The sequence below is a fragment of the Festucalex cinctus genome, chromosome 2 (genome assembly GCF_051991245.1).
Source record: "Festucalex cinctus isolate MCC-2025b chromosome 2, RoL_Fcin_1.0, whole genome shotgun sequence".
Taxonomy (NCBI): Eukaryota; Metazoa; Chordata; class Actinopteri; order Syngnathiformes; family Syngnathidae; genus Festucalex; species Festucalex cinctus.
The window spans coordinates 15885498-15902713 of record NC_135412.1 but is presented as its reverse complement, the minus strand read 5'-3'; the positions used below and the strand labels follow the sequence as shown (position 1 = coordinate 15902713).

At 39.2% G+C, this 17216-nt stretch overlaps 1 long non-coding RNA gene across 2 annotated transcripts in view; it reads right to left on the bottom strand.

Annotated features, from left to right (window-relative positions):
- LOC144013895 (uncharacterized) overlaps positions 1-17216 on the bottom strand; it is a 59962-nt gene that overhangs the window by 34160 nt on the left and 8586 nt on the right. The window lies entirely within an intron of this gene.

Sequence of the window (17216 nt, the reverse complement as noted above, 5' to 3'; positions counted from 1 at the left end):
CCGCGGAGCACGGCCAAGAATGCTGGAGCCTCCTCGGGCATGAAATCTGGCATTTGCTGGCCCTCTATCTCCGGAACGCAAAGCCACTGACTGCTCGCCAAATAAGCCAATTATGCGCATGAGCGTTGTTGTCAGATATGCTGCTAGACTGCCAGCTTTTTTTTTTAAGTACAACATACATACAACCTTAACTCAACAAACAACACCCCCACAGCAAATAAAAAAGAAGAAAGGGAAAAAGAGAGAGAAAAATTCAGCTTTATATAATGATATGAGACATCACGTCATTTAAAGTAGTTACCCCACTAATATGGTCTACATATGGTTGCCAAACCTTAAAAAAATATGGCATATTGTTTCTGAGAAAATAAGTATTTTTTCCAGGGGCACACAGCTGTTTATTTCACCAGACCATCTATCAAGAAGAGGGGAGTCAGATTTCCGTGTTATGGCAATGCATTTTTTGGCTACACATACAGAAATCTTAGGAAAGCTAAGTTATGCATTGTTCAAAGAATGACTAGTAGAGTTGAAATTCCCCAATAAACATAATTCAGGGTCCAGTGAAACAGTAATTCGTACAATCCTGGTTAAAATGGAGAAAATATCATGCCAGAAGGGTCTCACCTTGACACAATTCCGAGTACAATGTAAAAAGGAGCCAAACTCAACACCACAGCTTAAATGCAATTTTGATCACATTGCAAACTAGGACCAAGGAAACATCCATTAGTGCTAAGTCTTTAATCCTCCAGCACACTCATTTTATTGTACAACTTGAGGGGCTTGTTTGTTTTTGTTACCCCTAAATTCCAGTGCAGAAGTGAGCCTGGATCTCTCTTTGTTCGGTGTCCTGGCAACCGGTCTGTGTACGTAACGGAAAGACAACATATCAAGCAAATGCGCTGTACATTCAAATCCGTAGAGCATTATCTTTAGATGCACGGAGGTCAAGTAAGGTTTTCATTCTCCAAAGTCGAACTACTACAAGTGTTTTCACTAACACACATACAGTACTACTCTTTAAAAATAAATAAATAAATAAATTTAAGGAATATTTTTGAGCCTTTCAACTCAGATGAAGATTTCATTTCTTGTTGGAATGAGACAGACAAAGCAAAAGTAGCTGTTGATTCCAATTCTGTCATGAGCAAGGCCGTGAGAAAGAGAAAATGCAATCTTTCAAACAAAGCCCCTGCGCAACACATGACACCACTAAATCTAGTTGTCGTGATGAAACACAGTCTTCTCAAGGGAGCAAAAGACATTTGCAAGATGCAGAAAATGGAACGTTATCACATTTGGGGCTTGCTGGCGAAGAAGAAGCAAGAAGGCTTCGTGGGGGACAAACAAGCAGTATAGAAAAGTGGGAGAAGAACAAGAGGCCTCAGGGAACTTATGGATGTGGCCACAATTACAATTTTTTCAGCGATGCCTTGAAATGCGTGTTTACGTTGACCCCCCCCGACCAAGCTCATAACTCAAAACACTCCCAATTAGGGGTGGGAACCTCTGGATACGATACAATATACGATACAACGCTCACGATAATGATCATCTCATATCACGATACTGCAATTATCGATATATTGGTCAGTTAATAAATCCACAATAATCTATGATAAAACTACAAGACATAAAATGATGTTTTGTCAATGAGAAAATAGTTTATTTTTGTACCACCACTGAAACACAATATTAAAACTGGTGTCTTCTTCACAGTGAGTACTTGAGTGTATTTTTTTTAAACAAATACAAATGTCTTCTTAACAGAGACCACTTCTTGTGAACAAATTTGTGTCTTTCTTAAACACTATTGTCATGCAACATGTCAGTCAGTTACACAGTTAATTTTTTGTGTAATATTGCAAAAGTAAATAAATAAAATTACTTAAATATATCAATATTAATATTCCTCAGAAATTGTGTTTCAAAAAGTTGAAACATAAAATGTTTGAAAATGTTCAAATTGAAAACATAATACACTTTTTTTTTCATAGAAATGGATGCAAAACTGAGCCCGTTGCTGGACTGATAAATGTCTTACACAAGTAAAAGTAAGCTCATGAGTCTTCTTCACCTGAAGACTTCTGTACATTTCCCCACCACTCTTATGAGGCACTCCCCCTAGTGTTGTACTAAGTAATTGCTCAATAAATAATGAACAATGACGCCGTTATAGTGGCTGTATATTAACTAACATCGCGATACTTGCGTAGGCGTATTGATAATCTATTAGGAGACAAAGTATCACAATTTATCGCAATATCGATATATCGTCACAATCCTAGAGATGCTTCAAAGCAGATTTAAGATTTAGCCACACCGTGATCCATTTCGTCAACTCCAAGAAAATATTTACGCATTGACGGGCCCCGAGCTGCCGGATGAATAACCTGCAAGTAGGAACAGCCAGAAACTGAATGAATGCATGTTGAATCCATGTTCATTGCGTCATCATTTCAGGTTGTCATGATGCTCCATCATGTGAAGACGGGCGGTTATCATGCAGGTGAGTAGGTGGACAACTAAGCAACCACAAACTCGTTACTGCTGAGAATCCCTTTCAGTGTCATGTGACTGCACGCTTGAGACTGAGCAAAACAATTACAAAAATATGCCTTCGCTTTAAAAGATGGCAGACATCATGGGGGTGGACAGAATTAGCTCTATTATTATTCTTGTTTGCACACACCTGCACAAATGTGCGTGTGTCCCAATCTGGGTGTGCAAGGTTTCACTAGCCAGCCTCTTGAAGGCCACACCTTATGTGAACACTTTTAACATCATCAATCTTACATTAAAAAAATCCCAGCTAAGAGCTAATTTTCCTTGTCTGTGTTTACCACGTTGTTACTTGTGAGGTTTCGGCCTGACGTCAGAAATCGTCCTTCTACTGTATGTCACGCAAGCTGTCTTTACAGTTAAAGCCAGTGTAGGAAGCTTCATGATGTTGTTGCAATGCACCAGAGGGATCTGTGTGCTGAAGTCCCAAGATGTAGCGGCCATTTTGCATTGGCAGTGCATTTTATTTATTCATTTATTTATTTATTTTACTAGGATGAAATTTACGATCTGTCTTTTTGTCTAATTCTGGCATATTTATAGAAAGGTTTATTCATATGTACTGTACTGATACAAATAAATGTAAAAAAAAAATAAATCAAAAGCACAGAGCAAAATTGCGGCATTATTTCGGAGGTGTCCGTCTTCTGTGTGCACTACGATTGACTGGCAAACAGTTCAGGGTGTACCCCGCCTACTAGGGGTGTGCCAAAAAATCGATTCATAAAAGAATCGAGATTCTCATTTATTAATCGAATCGAATCGATATTAATATCCAAAAATCGATTTAAATTAGAAATGAAGAAGAAGGGGAAAAGGCAGTTGGAGCCCACATTAATTTGCAAACATATCAGAACAATTACATGTATTTCCCGTGATTATAAATGTTTAGAGTGACTAGTTGGGATCATTTGTGAACGTATCTGCAGAGTGTGAAGGGCAACAACTCACACAGTTGCTATGAAGTTGTTTGTCTTTATCGTGACGCGAGACGTCAGGCTGGGCAATTATGTCAAATGTAATTGTGATTTCTGATTTTGGCTTCTCACGATCATCAAAAAAACATTACAATCAAAGAAAAACCATTCAGTGCCGAACGACGCAGTGTTAATTTCCAATTCAATCGAAATTCCAGTAGGATATTCAAATAGCAAAAATATTTGATAACTTCTAATTGACGACATGCTAAAGTATCTTGTGTGCAAACATTTGTGCACGTTTGCGGTCAGCAGAAATCAGCCAATGTTTTGGATTGTTGTTGTCTTGGCTGAACTGCCAACAGTCATCAGCAGGACAGCATTTGTCACGCTTCTTCCTCGCTTTTTTTTTTTTTTTTTTTGCTGCTGCTGAGTAATGAAAACAGAGCAGCACGCGAGCGAGACGTCGCCTGGAGCAAAGTGTGCCTCGCTCAGTTAACTGACAATCTCTTTACCTGGCTGACGGCGGCGAGAACGCCGGCGATTGTGCGCTAGACTTGTTTTGTTGGGGCCGCTGCCTGGGAGACAGATGGGAACATCTCCAGAGCGGCCCCGCCAGCTTCCTGTCACTCCTTAATGGAAGACGAGAAAGCAGAAGGAGCCTAATGGAGGATTACGGCCGCAGGCTTTCTGCTGAGGGCAAAAACTTCCCCTTGTGACGTCCAACTTTCTATCAACTTTCAAATCGCATCAAATCATTTTGCTGCGGACTCCGTAGTTTTCAGTAACTCCCGTTCAATTATTACAAGTGCTCCTAAAATGCTCATTGAATTGCAGTTGGGGAAAAAATAATTACAAAACCTTGAGATGAGTTTGGTTTGTTCCACAATTGTAACTCAAAACATTTCAAAGCATCTTTTCTCATTGAAATGAATGGAAATGCTATTAATCCGTTCAACGCACACCATAGTAATGTGCTTAACACATAAAAACATTGTCGTTCATAGAATTCATAGTTCATAGAATTAAAAAGATTTCAACAGTGATTGTTCACTAATTTCTGTAGTCCTTCATGAAAGAAGACTGATTACCTTCTGTGTTTAATTGAAATAGAACACTTGCAAACATTGCAAACGTTTTTACTTTGGAAAACAATGACCGAACCAGTAACATAGTAGATCATCAATCACCCCCTTTTTTTTAAGTCACTATACGAATACAAAGTACAAAATAAACATCACTAATTAATAAACAGTAACCAGGGAAAAACTGCTTTAGCAATACACTTTAATGTAAAATTAAAATGAATCACATTAGTCGATTAATCAATCGACTAATCATTAGATAAATAGATTCTAAAAATATTCGATAGTGACAGCACTACTGTTTATTGAGGCGGTATTATGAATCAGGCGGCATGGTGGTGGTTAGCACGTCCGCCTCCCAGTACTAAGGACTCGGGTTCGAGTCCTGGCAGCAGGTGTGCTTGTGAATGTGGATGGTTGTTGGTCTCTGTGTGCCCTGCGATTGGCTGGCAACCAGTCCAGGATGTACCCCGCCTACTGCCCATAGCCAGCTGAGATAGGCTCCAGCACCCCCCGCGACCCTTGTGAGGAGAAAATGGATGGATGGATATTATGAATTATTCTAGTCTTGTTCAAGGTAAAGGCAGCACTTCACTGTAACCATAGAGCACTTGTTTATCAAATCTGTGCTCCTAAGTAAAAAAAAAAAAAAAAACAAAAAACGTGTCGAACGATGGTTGGCGTCTGGAAAAGTTCGTAAGTTGGGTCACTCGTATCTCAAGGTAATGCAACTGTGCTGTGTGAACACTATTGATGTGGGCAAAGATTTGTGGGTAAGACTGTTGCTGAAAGTATGAAGGTGAGCTGAGATTTGCACTTCAAAAGCTTGAAGACGGCGGCTTCCCAAAGTTAAGCCAGTTTGGAATAAGGGCCGAAAACCACCGACTAGTCCTGAAATAAAACATCATTGTCTTCGTATGAAACTTGCTGGCAGTTAAAAAAAAATGTGAAAATTAAATTAGTCATGGGCACAACTCTGCCAATTGAATTTGGAAAGTAAGTCAGATAGATATGTTGTTTTGGAAAAAGACTAAATTTGTGGCTCAGAAACAATCACTCACTTAGCTTGGCTGCTTTCCACTGCCGACGACGGCCTTGTCCGAAAATTGTGATTATACGATCAGTGTTAGAAAGGACGGCGGTGTCAGAGCAGATTACAAACAATCCATCAGTGCTATGTCACGCATGGATTTATTGGGAGGTGTGAGGTGATTGACAAACACACTGAATCAACGCATCAGCGCCACTTTGTTGGCATTGCAAACAAAAGCACAACAAATTACCAATATCTTCAAAAAACAAATCACGTTTCAAGTGTTTAAACTGGAACAATGCGGGCAAATCGATCACTCTTTCCAAAACTTGAACAACATTCTTGCTCGAGTGTGCAACGAATGAATGCAGACGTGTGCTCACAATATTGACGCATATTAAGAAGCTCGATGGCGAATTGCCGATCTGATGAAGTACCAAAGTAGCTAAAAAAAACAAAACTGCTCAATTAGCAAATATTGAGCAATGACAAGCTACATTTTCAATTTCAGTTAAATTTTTCAATCATAAACTTCTCATTTGCAAAAGGTAGATAATCATAAACGTCATAACCAACATGTACTTAGAGAGTAGTCAGTTTCTGTGTTTTCCACATTTTTAACATAATTTCTTAATTTTATTTTTCTTATTTTTAAAAATAAAGTCTAGGGAGTTCCCAGTGTCAGCATCATTTTTCTAAGTGGAAATTTGAACAAATCCATAAATAAAAAGTTTCCTGTATCGCACTGAACGACAACTGCATGCAAAAGCAGCTAATTGGGTGTTTTGTCAGGGTTCATAAAAGGTTTCAAAAGATCTTTGCAGACAGTAAAAATTGTCAGAAGATGTTCAAAATGGTTTTGTGAAAAGTAAAAACTGTTTGTGAAGATCTCACAAATGCTGATGAAAACCAAAAATTTTGCTACGTTCGCAGGCATTCCCCGCTCAATGAGATACCAGCTTTAACAGGCCTTCAGATTAGTTAAAAATAAAAATAAAAAAAAGCCGATGTTGTTATTTGTCAAAATGGCAAATATTGGCACCGATAATCGGTCTATCCTTAGTTTTCATTCCCATAATTCCGATCCTAAAAATTGGATTTCTGGGTCAGTCCCACAATACGATGCCCACTTCGGGTATCCACCACCATCAGACTGTACAACAGCAGCGCAAGGTCACAAGTCCCGAGTTTTGGTGTGGTGTTGCCGAAAGACGATCTGGTCAAAAACACTTTAAATCAACTGTTTGGTTTCAATATATCCATCAATAAGCTCATAAGAACAGAAATTCCAAGCGGTACATGCATCAAAATGACTGTGAATTTTGAAATTGGTGTCACAAACTCGCCTAAAACAGTGCAAATGAAAGACAAAAAGCGCAAAAATTAATTTGTTTCGCACATCTATGGCTCTTTAGTGTCCAAACTGTCCTTTGATCTTTGTATAAAGCGGCCTTGTTGCTTACCAATGTTGTTTATTTCAAAGACAATCACGCACATACGACTCTCAAAGACAAGCAAAAAGAAAGTAAGAAGAGAAAGTGGCAAAAATCTGAGAAGCAGGAAAGGAAAGTGAACGAGTGTCTGATGATCGTGGCAAGCCATGATCCATGATCAGATAGCCACGTATCCAAACAGGATGGTAAAAAGTCACGAGCGCCATTGTTCACCGCGCATTCTGCGGTTTTGCACTTAACAGTGTGGCCTCATCAAAGGCATACCAGTCCCAAAAGTCATTTATCTTGCCCAGATATTCTGTCAGTCGTCCCCGTCCGTGTTGACATCAGCAATCAACCGCAACGCTGATTACAGCAACTTCATCAAATAGCAACCGGTGAAAACGACTTTGTTGCTGAGCCGAGCTGCAAGCTGAGGTGTTGTTTATTTATGTGTGGCAACAGAGCGATCATGAAGTCATCGGGAAACTACCCGGTTGGAAACACGCACGTGAGGAGAGGAACTGCTTTCACATTGGCCGTTAAGAACCAACATCATAGTACATGTGCAATTAATTGATATTCAATTACAATTTGAATTATTACACTCCAAAATTACAAAATCAACATATTGATAAAAAAAGATTAATACTAATTTTTGAGTTGTTTAAATGTATACATTAGTACCTTTTTCAAATTTTTAAATAACTAATTTAATAAATTTTGTTTCATCCAAAGTAACTTGCATAATTGTAGTGTTTCAAAGAATTGTATTTGTCTTAATATTTGTTTTTTACATTTTGTACCAAAAAATGCTAATGCACAGTGCATATGATGCACTCCAACTTCAAGTTTTTTGCCATCATAAATAAATAAAAAATAATAATCCCTTCCTCTCTTTAGTTTTTCCTCTGGTCTCTTGACATCTCCCTAATCTGTTGGAATTTAGAGGTTTCTGGGGTTGGCATAAGATTCTGGTTTTGCAACCATGCGGGTGGCAGGTGGTGTTTAGTTTCATTTTGATTCATCTTTCTTTCCTTTGACCTTTCCTATGGTCTCCTGACCTTCTGAACTTCATAACTCTGGCGAGAATCTAAAGCAGTGCTATCAAACATACGGCCCGCGGGCCGGATCAGGCCCGCAAAGGGGTTTAATCCGGCCCGCGAGACGACTTTGTAAAGTTAAAAAAATAAAATAATATCGTAATGTCGGACCAATTAAGCAGCGAGCCACAATCAAATATATAAATTTGTAATTTCATTTTGTAAGCGGTCCTCAGATGAGTAGCTTGTATACGGAATCGCCTGGGAGTCGTTATTTTACACACAACTTAAAGTTATGGTTTGTTAAATTATTATTATTTTTTTTCAATCATAGGCCAACATAAACGTGTTAAATACGACACAAATTCAATTACTGGTAACACAAATACATATGACAAGGATTAACGTCCTTATAACTTTATGAACTGTGCCGCATAATGCATTCTGGGAACAATAATTATGCAAAACAGGCAGATTTAACACGTCCGTAACTCATACAGGCAAAGTGTTGCTGCATGTCATTTGCATTCATGTTTTTTTTTTTTTTTAAAGGCATACTTCACTTATTTAGCCCATTATAGCAATATAAAGTTGATATTTTGTCTATAATTAAATTGATACTTTAATTATTTTTCACGTACAATTAGTACCACACATTTTGCAACTTGCTGTCGACTGAAAATGACATCACAAGGGCTCATGTAACCAATCACAGCTCAGCTGTTTTCTAGGTTTGGTCATGTGACATTCACAATCTGAGCTGTGATTGGTTACCTGAGCCCTTGTGATGTTGTTTTCAGTCGACAGCAAGTTGCAAAATGTGTTTTTAAAAGGTACTAATTGTACATGAAAAATAATGAAAATATCAAATTTATTATAGGCAAAATATTAATGTTTGACTGCCAAAAATGGCTAAATAAGTAAAGTATCCCTTTAAAGAATAGATTACAGTTGAGCTCCGTAATTTAGGACTCGCCCAAAAATCTAAAAAAAAATCTGTGTATAATTAACGGCAATTTTTTTTTTAAGTTATATACCATTCTCTTACCGATTCGGCCAACTTAGTAATATATTTTCCTCCATGCGGCCCCTGAGCTAATACGAGTTTGACACACCTGATCTAAAGTATCCAGTTAATGTGAAGGGTAATGGGATTTTTATTAGGTTGTAGGTGAACTAATGCGTACAATTTTACACAAATTCACACGCGCGCACACGCACACACACACAAATGTGCACATACGCAAATTAAAAAAAAAAAAAAAAAAAAAAAAAAAAAAAAAAAGTTTTATGGGCAGAAAGGAAAAAGCAAACTCCTGTTTAACCTTGACAAAAATGTACTGTACATTCGGGACTGCGGCCAGGCCTTCTAAGGTGTCATCACTTCATGGGGTGAGTACAAATAGAAAAGTCAGTGTTAAGTTTCTGAAGTGATAACATTGAACGGTCCATCCTTCTCCAGATTGAAGTGACATGACAAAACATTGGCTGGCCCCATCCAACAGTTGGTCTGCACTATGTTGCCAGATATGTAAAACCAGCAGAAATTCAATATTTTCTTTCTGCTAAAATTAGACAACTTAAAATACTCCCCAAGTATTTAACTGGAACCATCGATGTGGAGGAAAACATAAGAAGGTTTTCAGAACATTCTGCAGAAAGCTGCTCAGCTCTTCGATTGCTTTCGCTCGTCGTCAAACGTGCACAACGTGATGATTATGACTGTATTTTGATAATCGGTTATGACTCTGGATGTTATGGAACCTGGGTTGTTATAGTTTTTGAATTTTCATTTTAGTTCATTTTTATTTCATTTTGAGTTTCTTTTTTTTTAATTTAGTTAGTTTTAATTAGTTTTCATGGTCATTCTGTTAGTTTTTATTTGTTTTAGTTATTTAATAAATGCTTAGTTTTAGTTAGTTTCAGTATTAGTCTTAGTTTAGTTTTTTTTTTTTTAAAGAATGTGTATGACTTGTGGGCAATATTTAAAACACACCATGAGAGCAACGTCATCGGAAGGTGATTTTCTACTGGCTGCTGCTAGATGACGTCACTTCCGTGTGACACACTTTCAAACGTCCTTATTCCGGTTAATATAAAAATAAATCTACTTAACATCGCATTTAAAATTATCCCCAAAGGCTCATGCATGAAATTAATTGCCAAAGATTAAAATGAAGGACATTTGTGCTGTAATTATAGTTAGTTTTAGTTTTGGTTAACTAAAATAACCTTGTATGGCGCAAACCAATAACTGAATCACAATCAATTGTGCATTTTCTGCAATGTCATTTGAAGGAAAAAAAGGATCCCATTCAGCAAGAAAATGATTGACAAATGAATCACTTATTAAAATAATGTTTAGTTGCAGCAATACATGAAACACATTTGATTGGCTGCCTTCTCTGTATCAGAGATTGTATTCATAAACAGTGGCCTCATGGAAGTATTTTCACAGCAGACAGAACCAGCGGGTCAATAACAGGCAAGGCATTTATTGATATCTTGGTAAAAACGCATTTTAACAACAACAACAAAAATTGTTATGGTATCCAATAGTTATATTTTGCGAGTGTGTACAGTTGGAGCTGGTACGATATGCTGCTCGGCAGTGCTCGCATCGGACAAGTGGTCATAATGCTGCGATTTACTTCAACATCCAGAGGTGAAAATATATATGAAAATATTCCCATACTGTTGTGCAAAAACACCAAAAATGTTGGCTCAATCCAGCACCGGCAAGACCAGACTCAGGCAGATAGGGATGACAATCATGACATTTCAAGCCAAACCTCCGGCTTCGCACCCTTTAAAGGCTATCAAGTGCAAAGTGTGGAAAGGACTGACACTTGGACAATTTGATTAAGCGCAACTCAAACAGCCAACCAGCAAACGATGACGACATTCAACTACAAAACACACAGTACTGTCACTTTCAAAAGGCATCACTCAGCACAAGCAACACAAAAAATAAAGCTGCTGTGATTCATTGCTGTATGTATAACAGTATAACATACTCCACTTGTAGATTACAGCAGCTGTGCGCGGAACATTTGGGACCGGCCGCAAACAGAGAGCGAAAACAAAATATTTGATTCAGGCTCCGAGTCTGAAGGATATTTTATTTTGAAAATCAAGCCACTGTACACGTGCCACCTAACAAGCCTCAGTCACATGCTACGCTTGGAACAATATACCTCATATATTAGCAAAACCAGAACACAGCCAACAAGCTGCATTTAGGAGATAAAAACGGTAGTCCAACTTTAAACGGATTTATTGCGACAGTTAATTCTCACACACTCTAACCACAGTCTGCGTAAAAATCACAAATGAAGCAATAAAGACTTAAAAAGTGAACCCCCCACAATCTTTGTTAAGGTGAATGGAAACAAAAACAAAATGTCGGAGTGGAGAGGACGTAAAGCAGCCGGGTTTACATGGTGCCTTGTATTCCGATTCAAACCAAAGGAAAAACGCTCCATATACTGTAAACGCCTCCGTTAGCGCAGCCGCAGATGAACTGTCAACCAAGCTAACATTTAGCCTTAGCTAAATGTTATTAGCCCTCCGCCTCCCCCCTCGCAGACAACGATTGACTAGCGATTACATTTGGTAAGAAGTTATTGTATAGACCCTTGAAGTGCGCCCCTTGCGGTGGAGGGCAGGGCGTAAAGCGAGTGAATTAGAACACAAACAATCAGTGTGAGGTAGAAAATAGGTCAAACAGTTGATAAATGAGCGACCAACGCCTACAGTTGCTCTAATGGCTCAAAAAGAGATGAGATCATTCTTCCAGCTGCCGGCAGTGATTCTAAACCAAGCGGAAGACAGTAAGGAGCGAAAGATGAGCACGTTGGCTAGGGCGAAACTACAACACAATTGCTTTACACCAACAAAAAGTACGAGGATATGCTCAGATCATTATATATTAGGTAGTTTTTTTAGATTTTCCATATACAGTGGGTCATAATATTAACCTCTGATTGTAAATTCTAGGCAGACGTGATGAATGTGCCAAATTATCTTTAGTGAAACAATCAGTCATACTTTTTTGCACAAGTATTCAAGTAATTTTGAATAGAAAGTTCACGATTTAACACCATGATCACAATTAAAACTTTAACGCCGGCTTGATCTCTACAGAGGAATGTTGTAAACGTATGGTCTTTTTGTTAGCAGCTAGCAAGCTAAGATAGCTTGAAGACTTCCATATACAGCAAGACAAGTATATTCGGACACAAACGATTTAATGAATGACAATTTACACCATGAAAGTATAGTGATCAACGTACTGTTTCAACCAAAAAACAACATACCTTTAGCTTCCACTTCCACTTTGCCCTCCATTTTTTGTAGCTAGCAGCTCCAAATGGCTGGTTAAATGAGATGCAGTAATGGGACGTTTTTTTGTGACACTTGACCTTTTAAAGAAAACGCTCGCCGAAAATCAAGCTCTCTACATTCATTTATTATGGGGGGTTTGCCCTCCGGGAGGGGCAGCGTGAGTTAAGTGGTGACGTCAGCTGGAAGGGTCTATACCTGTATTTGATTTCCTGGTAAATAGTAGTAGTGTCCCAGATTTTTTATTTTGAAAATCAGGTCACCCAAAATAAAGTTCAAGTGGGAGTGGCAATAAAGAGATTTTGACGAGATGTTGACAATTTACCAAACTGCCCCTTATTGTGAAGGGAGTTGAGTTGCTTTTGCTGCCACCTTATGGCGCTCATTTCCCAAGTCTGCATTCTCATCTCATAAGGCCAATCACTTGTATGTCGGGGCACGGGCATATTTTGAAAGTACAAACATGAAGCAATCCATCTTAAAGAGCACTTTATGCTCTAAAAGGACAGGAATGCGCTCAGTGCTGAGTCTGACAAACGAGCTTCTCGAACAAATGCTGCGCATGTTTGAAGGAGGTGAAATGGGGTCCACGCGAAAGCCCAGCCAGCAGAAACAGCAGGAAAGCCGCCACGCATGCTTGGATAGAGGCCTGACCTTTAAGGGAAGAAAAGCTCCCCAATGTTTGACATAAGTGGACAGCGCGTGCGTCACCGCTGGAGAAATTCATAAAATCGGCACATACTTACATGGCGCGGCCTCGCTGAAATGTCAAGGGGACCCATCGAGGTCTGGATGTGACGTCACATTTCAATACAAATGTAGTTATCTGGAAAACTTTCAATGCGTGCGTCAGACATTGCGTTTTACAGGAAATGTCAGGCACAAATCGGAGACAATTCTCTGCCACCAACGAGACAATCCGAGCACTGAGTCAACTGAAGCGGAAGTCAAAGGGCTCTCAGCATGTTTCCTCACAATGTCCTTCATCAATTTCATGTATGGCAGCTGCCAGTATGGAAGCTGAATAATGACATTTGAGGGCAGGGTTTTGCACACAAGAAAGGTTATGTACCTGGATTGACAGAACATCACTACGCCGTGCAAGGCGATTTCTAAAATCAACCACATGGAAGTCACTGTTTATTAAGGCTGCAACTAACAATAATTTTAATAATCCATTAATCTAGTGATTATTTAGTCAATCGATGTATCTAATCTTTAAAAAAAAACGTGTTTTCATTTTCCTCCATTCATTCATTGAAAAACAGATTATTTTAAATTGTTTACAGAAAATGCATCACCATAAAAAAATATGAATGAGTTCTAGGTTTTGGTCAATAACGTGCCAGTTTTCCAAAGTAAAAGAACACGTTGAATGCAATGTTGAATGTTGCGTGTTGAAAGGCTGAAATCTAGCGATTTTGACGTTGGCTTTCAATGATTACCAAAATAGTTGATTTATTTCATCATGAATTCGTTGTGGATTAATTCTTGCACTTCTACTTGTTCTTGTCCCAAAGTGACAAGAACTTATTCAAGGGATTCTGTCAAGGAGAAAATGTGGACTCCCCCCCCCAATCTGGTAATGTTGATAATTATCAGCATCTGAGGTAGCGCGATGCTAGAAATCAACAGGACAAGTGTGGAAGCATCTAAGGCTGAGCCTGACTGTACCGCAAAGTAGCAATTTCCCTTTGACAAAGGACGGCCGGCCACATAGCAACCCACTTCTTCCAGGTGTTCCCTTGGTAACTAAAGGGAATAAATTACAGGTTAGCATGGACAGCGCGGGAGTGTGTGCGCGCGCATAACTTTTAAGTGAAACTGCATCGGCGTTATCGATTCAAACAGCATCACGCCACTTTCAAGTATGGACTCGCATGCTAATTTATGGCCAAAGAAATGAAAACAATTGTGATCGAGCACAACAGCCTTGCAATGACTCATCAGCCGTTCAGCAAACGGGCAGTGTGCAAACAACTTTGACATCGTATTGCGGGACGGCAAACCCAGAGCCCACTTTATCATTTTCATGCTTTACTTTTGCTGTATTTAACTTTGGTGCCCCCTAGGCTGAAACAACAGAACAGTTTCGATCTGACAGGCAATGCATTTTATGCGCCTTGTATGTGATTTGAATGACAGCCGCTGGGGAAATAAGATGGACTATTTGGAAGAGGTTCTTAACTTAATTGCTGCGTTTTGTGGTGGCGTTTTAACCTTCCCTGAAAGCTGAATTCTCGTGGTATTTGTGAGTTCAGAAACCAACCCCGAGGATCCATCTTGTATGGAGCCCGTTGATTTTCTCTGAGTCGAACCGACCAATCACAAAGCAACAGTGTTTGGGGGCAGATTATGCGGCTGTGACGAAATCAAGAAGCGCCGAGGTCATGGGAAACAAACCAAACATGGAGACACAAGTGGCTGAATGCATGGACACTGCAGTTAATTCTATTCTCACAAAATTACGTACAGTTTCCCTTTTGAAAGAACAGCGAGAGACGCTTCTTGCGTTTTTTTTAGCTAGTAAATGTTCGTGCTTTTTTCCCCCCACCTTTTTAAAACTCATTTGCTCTGAACAACATATGAATATGTTCTATTGTAAATGTTTTAAGTGTCCCAAACACGTATTATATGTTTTGTTTTGTTTTGTTTTTTCATGCTAGAGCATATAGAAGGCTTTGATACAGCCTCTCAACTTCAGGGAAACGGGTGAAGTAATGGTAGATATTACACAAATGGCCAGCAGGTGGCAGCAAAGTATAAAAGATCAACCAGGGCCTTGTTGACAACAAGCTGATTTCACCACAATTCTAAACAGATTTGTGAATAATGATGAAACTTAGCTATTTTCTAATGCTAATTGCTGAAAACGGAAACAGATAAATATATTTTTTTTCCCTGATGAAAGAAGAGACTCTAATCTTTCTTTTGGTAGGTTCCATGTTTTTATAGCAAAATAACACAACATTATATGGGTGTTGCAAAATCAGTCAAAATCCATCTGGATCTTGCCAGGTTAGAGATTTTGTTCGATGCTCAACTTTGCTGCAGGACTTAAACTCAACAAAGGGCTCAGACACATTTTTGTTTTAATATTGTTTTTGCCCACTATACTGTGGTTCACACTTTGTCGCATGGTTATATTACAGATTTTTTATTTTATTTTATTTTTTTATTACAGTTGCTACTCTGTTTGTACAGTATTAAAATGTACTGTAAATGCTTTAAAAACATGCCTAGTGTGTTTTGAAAAAGTGTATTTCTATATGCTTGATTTCACTTACAGCGTGGCATCTGAAATACAACCAGTTCCGCGTAACACATGTGACCAGACCATGTTACAGGAAATACAGGCCAACTGGCCCACGTCAGCCAAATAACTGCAGGATGTGGATGCCAAAGTCACGTGGACAAAAACACCAGCTGCTCAGGAATTTGATTTGCGTTAACCGCACCATACAAAAAATGACTGGCATGAAGGGGAATTTGTGAAACGCGTTAATTTTGAAAGCTATACTTTAAAGACAATGCTAGTCAGCAGAATGGAGGCGGATGGTACTGTGTTGATGCCGGTTGCCATGTTGACAGACGTACAGAAAAAGAATGATCCTGGGGAATGTGGAAGCAGAGAGCCCCACTTGGTCTGCTGCTTGTCTCGGAATGTCCTCCAAGTATGCCAGATATGCGGACTACTGCTGAAGTCTGCAAACTGATGCGAACGTGTGTCAGCAGGTGATTTTAAACGCCCTCGCCAAGATCAATACAACCTGCGGGCTGCAGATAGAGCTGTCATTTTTGGCCCTGCGTTGCCCTGAATTCCGGCGGACCGATGGGGATATCTGCTCCGCCGCGCCTTGGCGTCCGTTCGGACCCACCAGCACATAGAGAGCATTGTGTGCGCACACTCCAACGCCTCATGCCCATATCCTGAGCACAAATACAATATGCTCGGAAATCGGTTAGTGGCCGCATTACAAGTCAGTGTTGACAGGTGAAACGAGAACGTCAATGACACAGCTGGAACACTTTCAGTTCACTTGGAAATGGTCAAGCTCATCAATCTTGGGAAGCTCTTTAAAGTGTCAGTTTGCAAACACAAAGCAGGGGTGCCCTGAGATATGAGCTGAACCAGGAACCTGTGCCTTTTAGGGAGAGAAAATTGTATTATGTTCACTCTCTCTCAGCTATTGCGTGTTTGTTTTCCAATTTCTGTTGCTATCTATGCTAATCGTTAACTCGTCTATTGCCTTTTAGCAAGCACATTTCAAAAGCAAAGTATTTGTTTTAAATCCATAACTTTTCATTTTCTTTGTTAGTTTTGGATTCAACTTTGTGCCAATAAGTCAAAACAAAAAAATAATTTTGAAAAATTTGCTGAACGATGGCTCGTATCTTGTATCTCAAAGCAGCAGCATTCCAAAATGCTCTTATAAATTGCCCATGTATACATACCTTGGCTCGCAAAAGATTTAGAGCAGTGATTCTTTACTGGTGGGTCGCAGACAGGAGGTGAAAAATGACAGGGGTGCCTCGGTTTACGACACTTCCGACTTATGACATTTCGAGGTTACAGATGGTGTAAGAGTAGGTTGTAAAAGTAGGTTGTCACGGGGCACAAAACGCATGCTCAGTTAGCATCATCTTTAGTGCTTTTAATTGAATTGTGTTATATTTTTGGCCCAGATTTGTTTTTCATACAAATATTTTCCGTCATTATGACTACACGAGCAGCGTGCTAGCTAGAATAGCTTCGTGAAAGACATAGGCCGGTTCCAACTTCGATACGGAGCAGT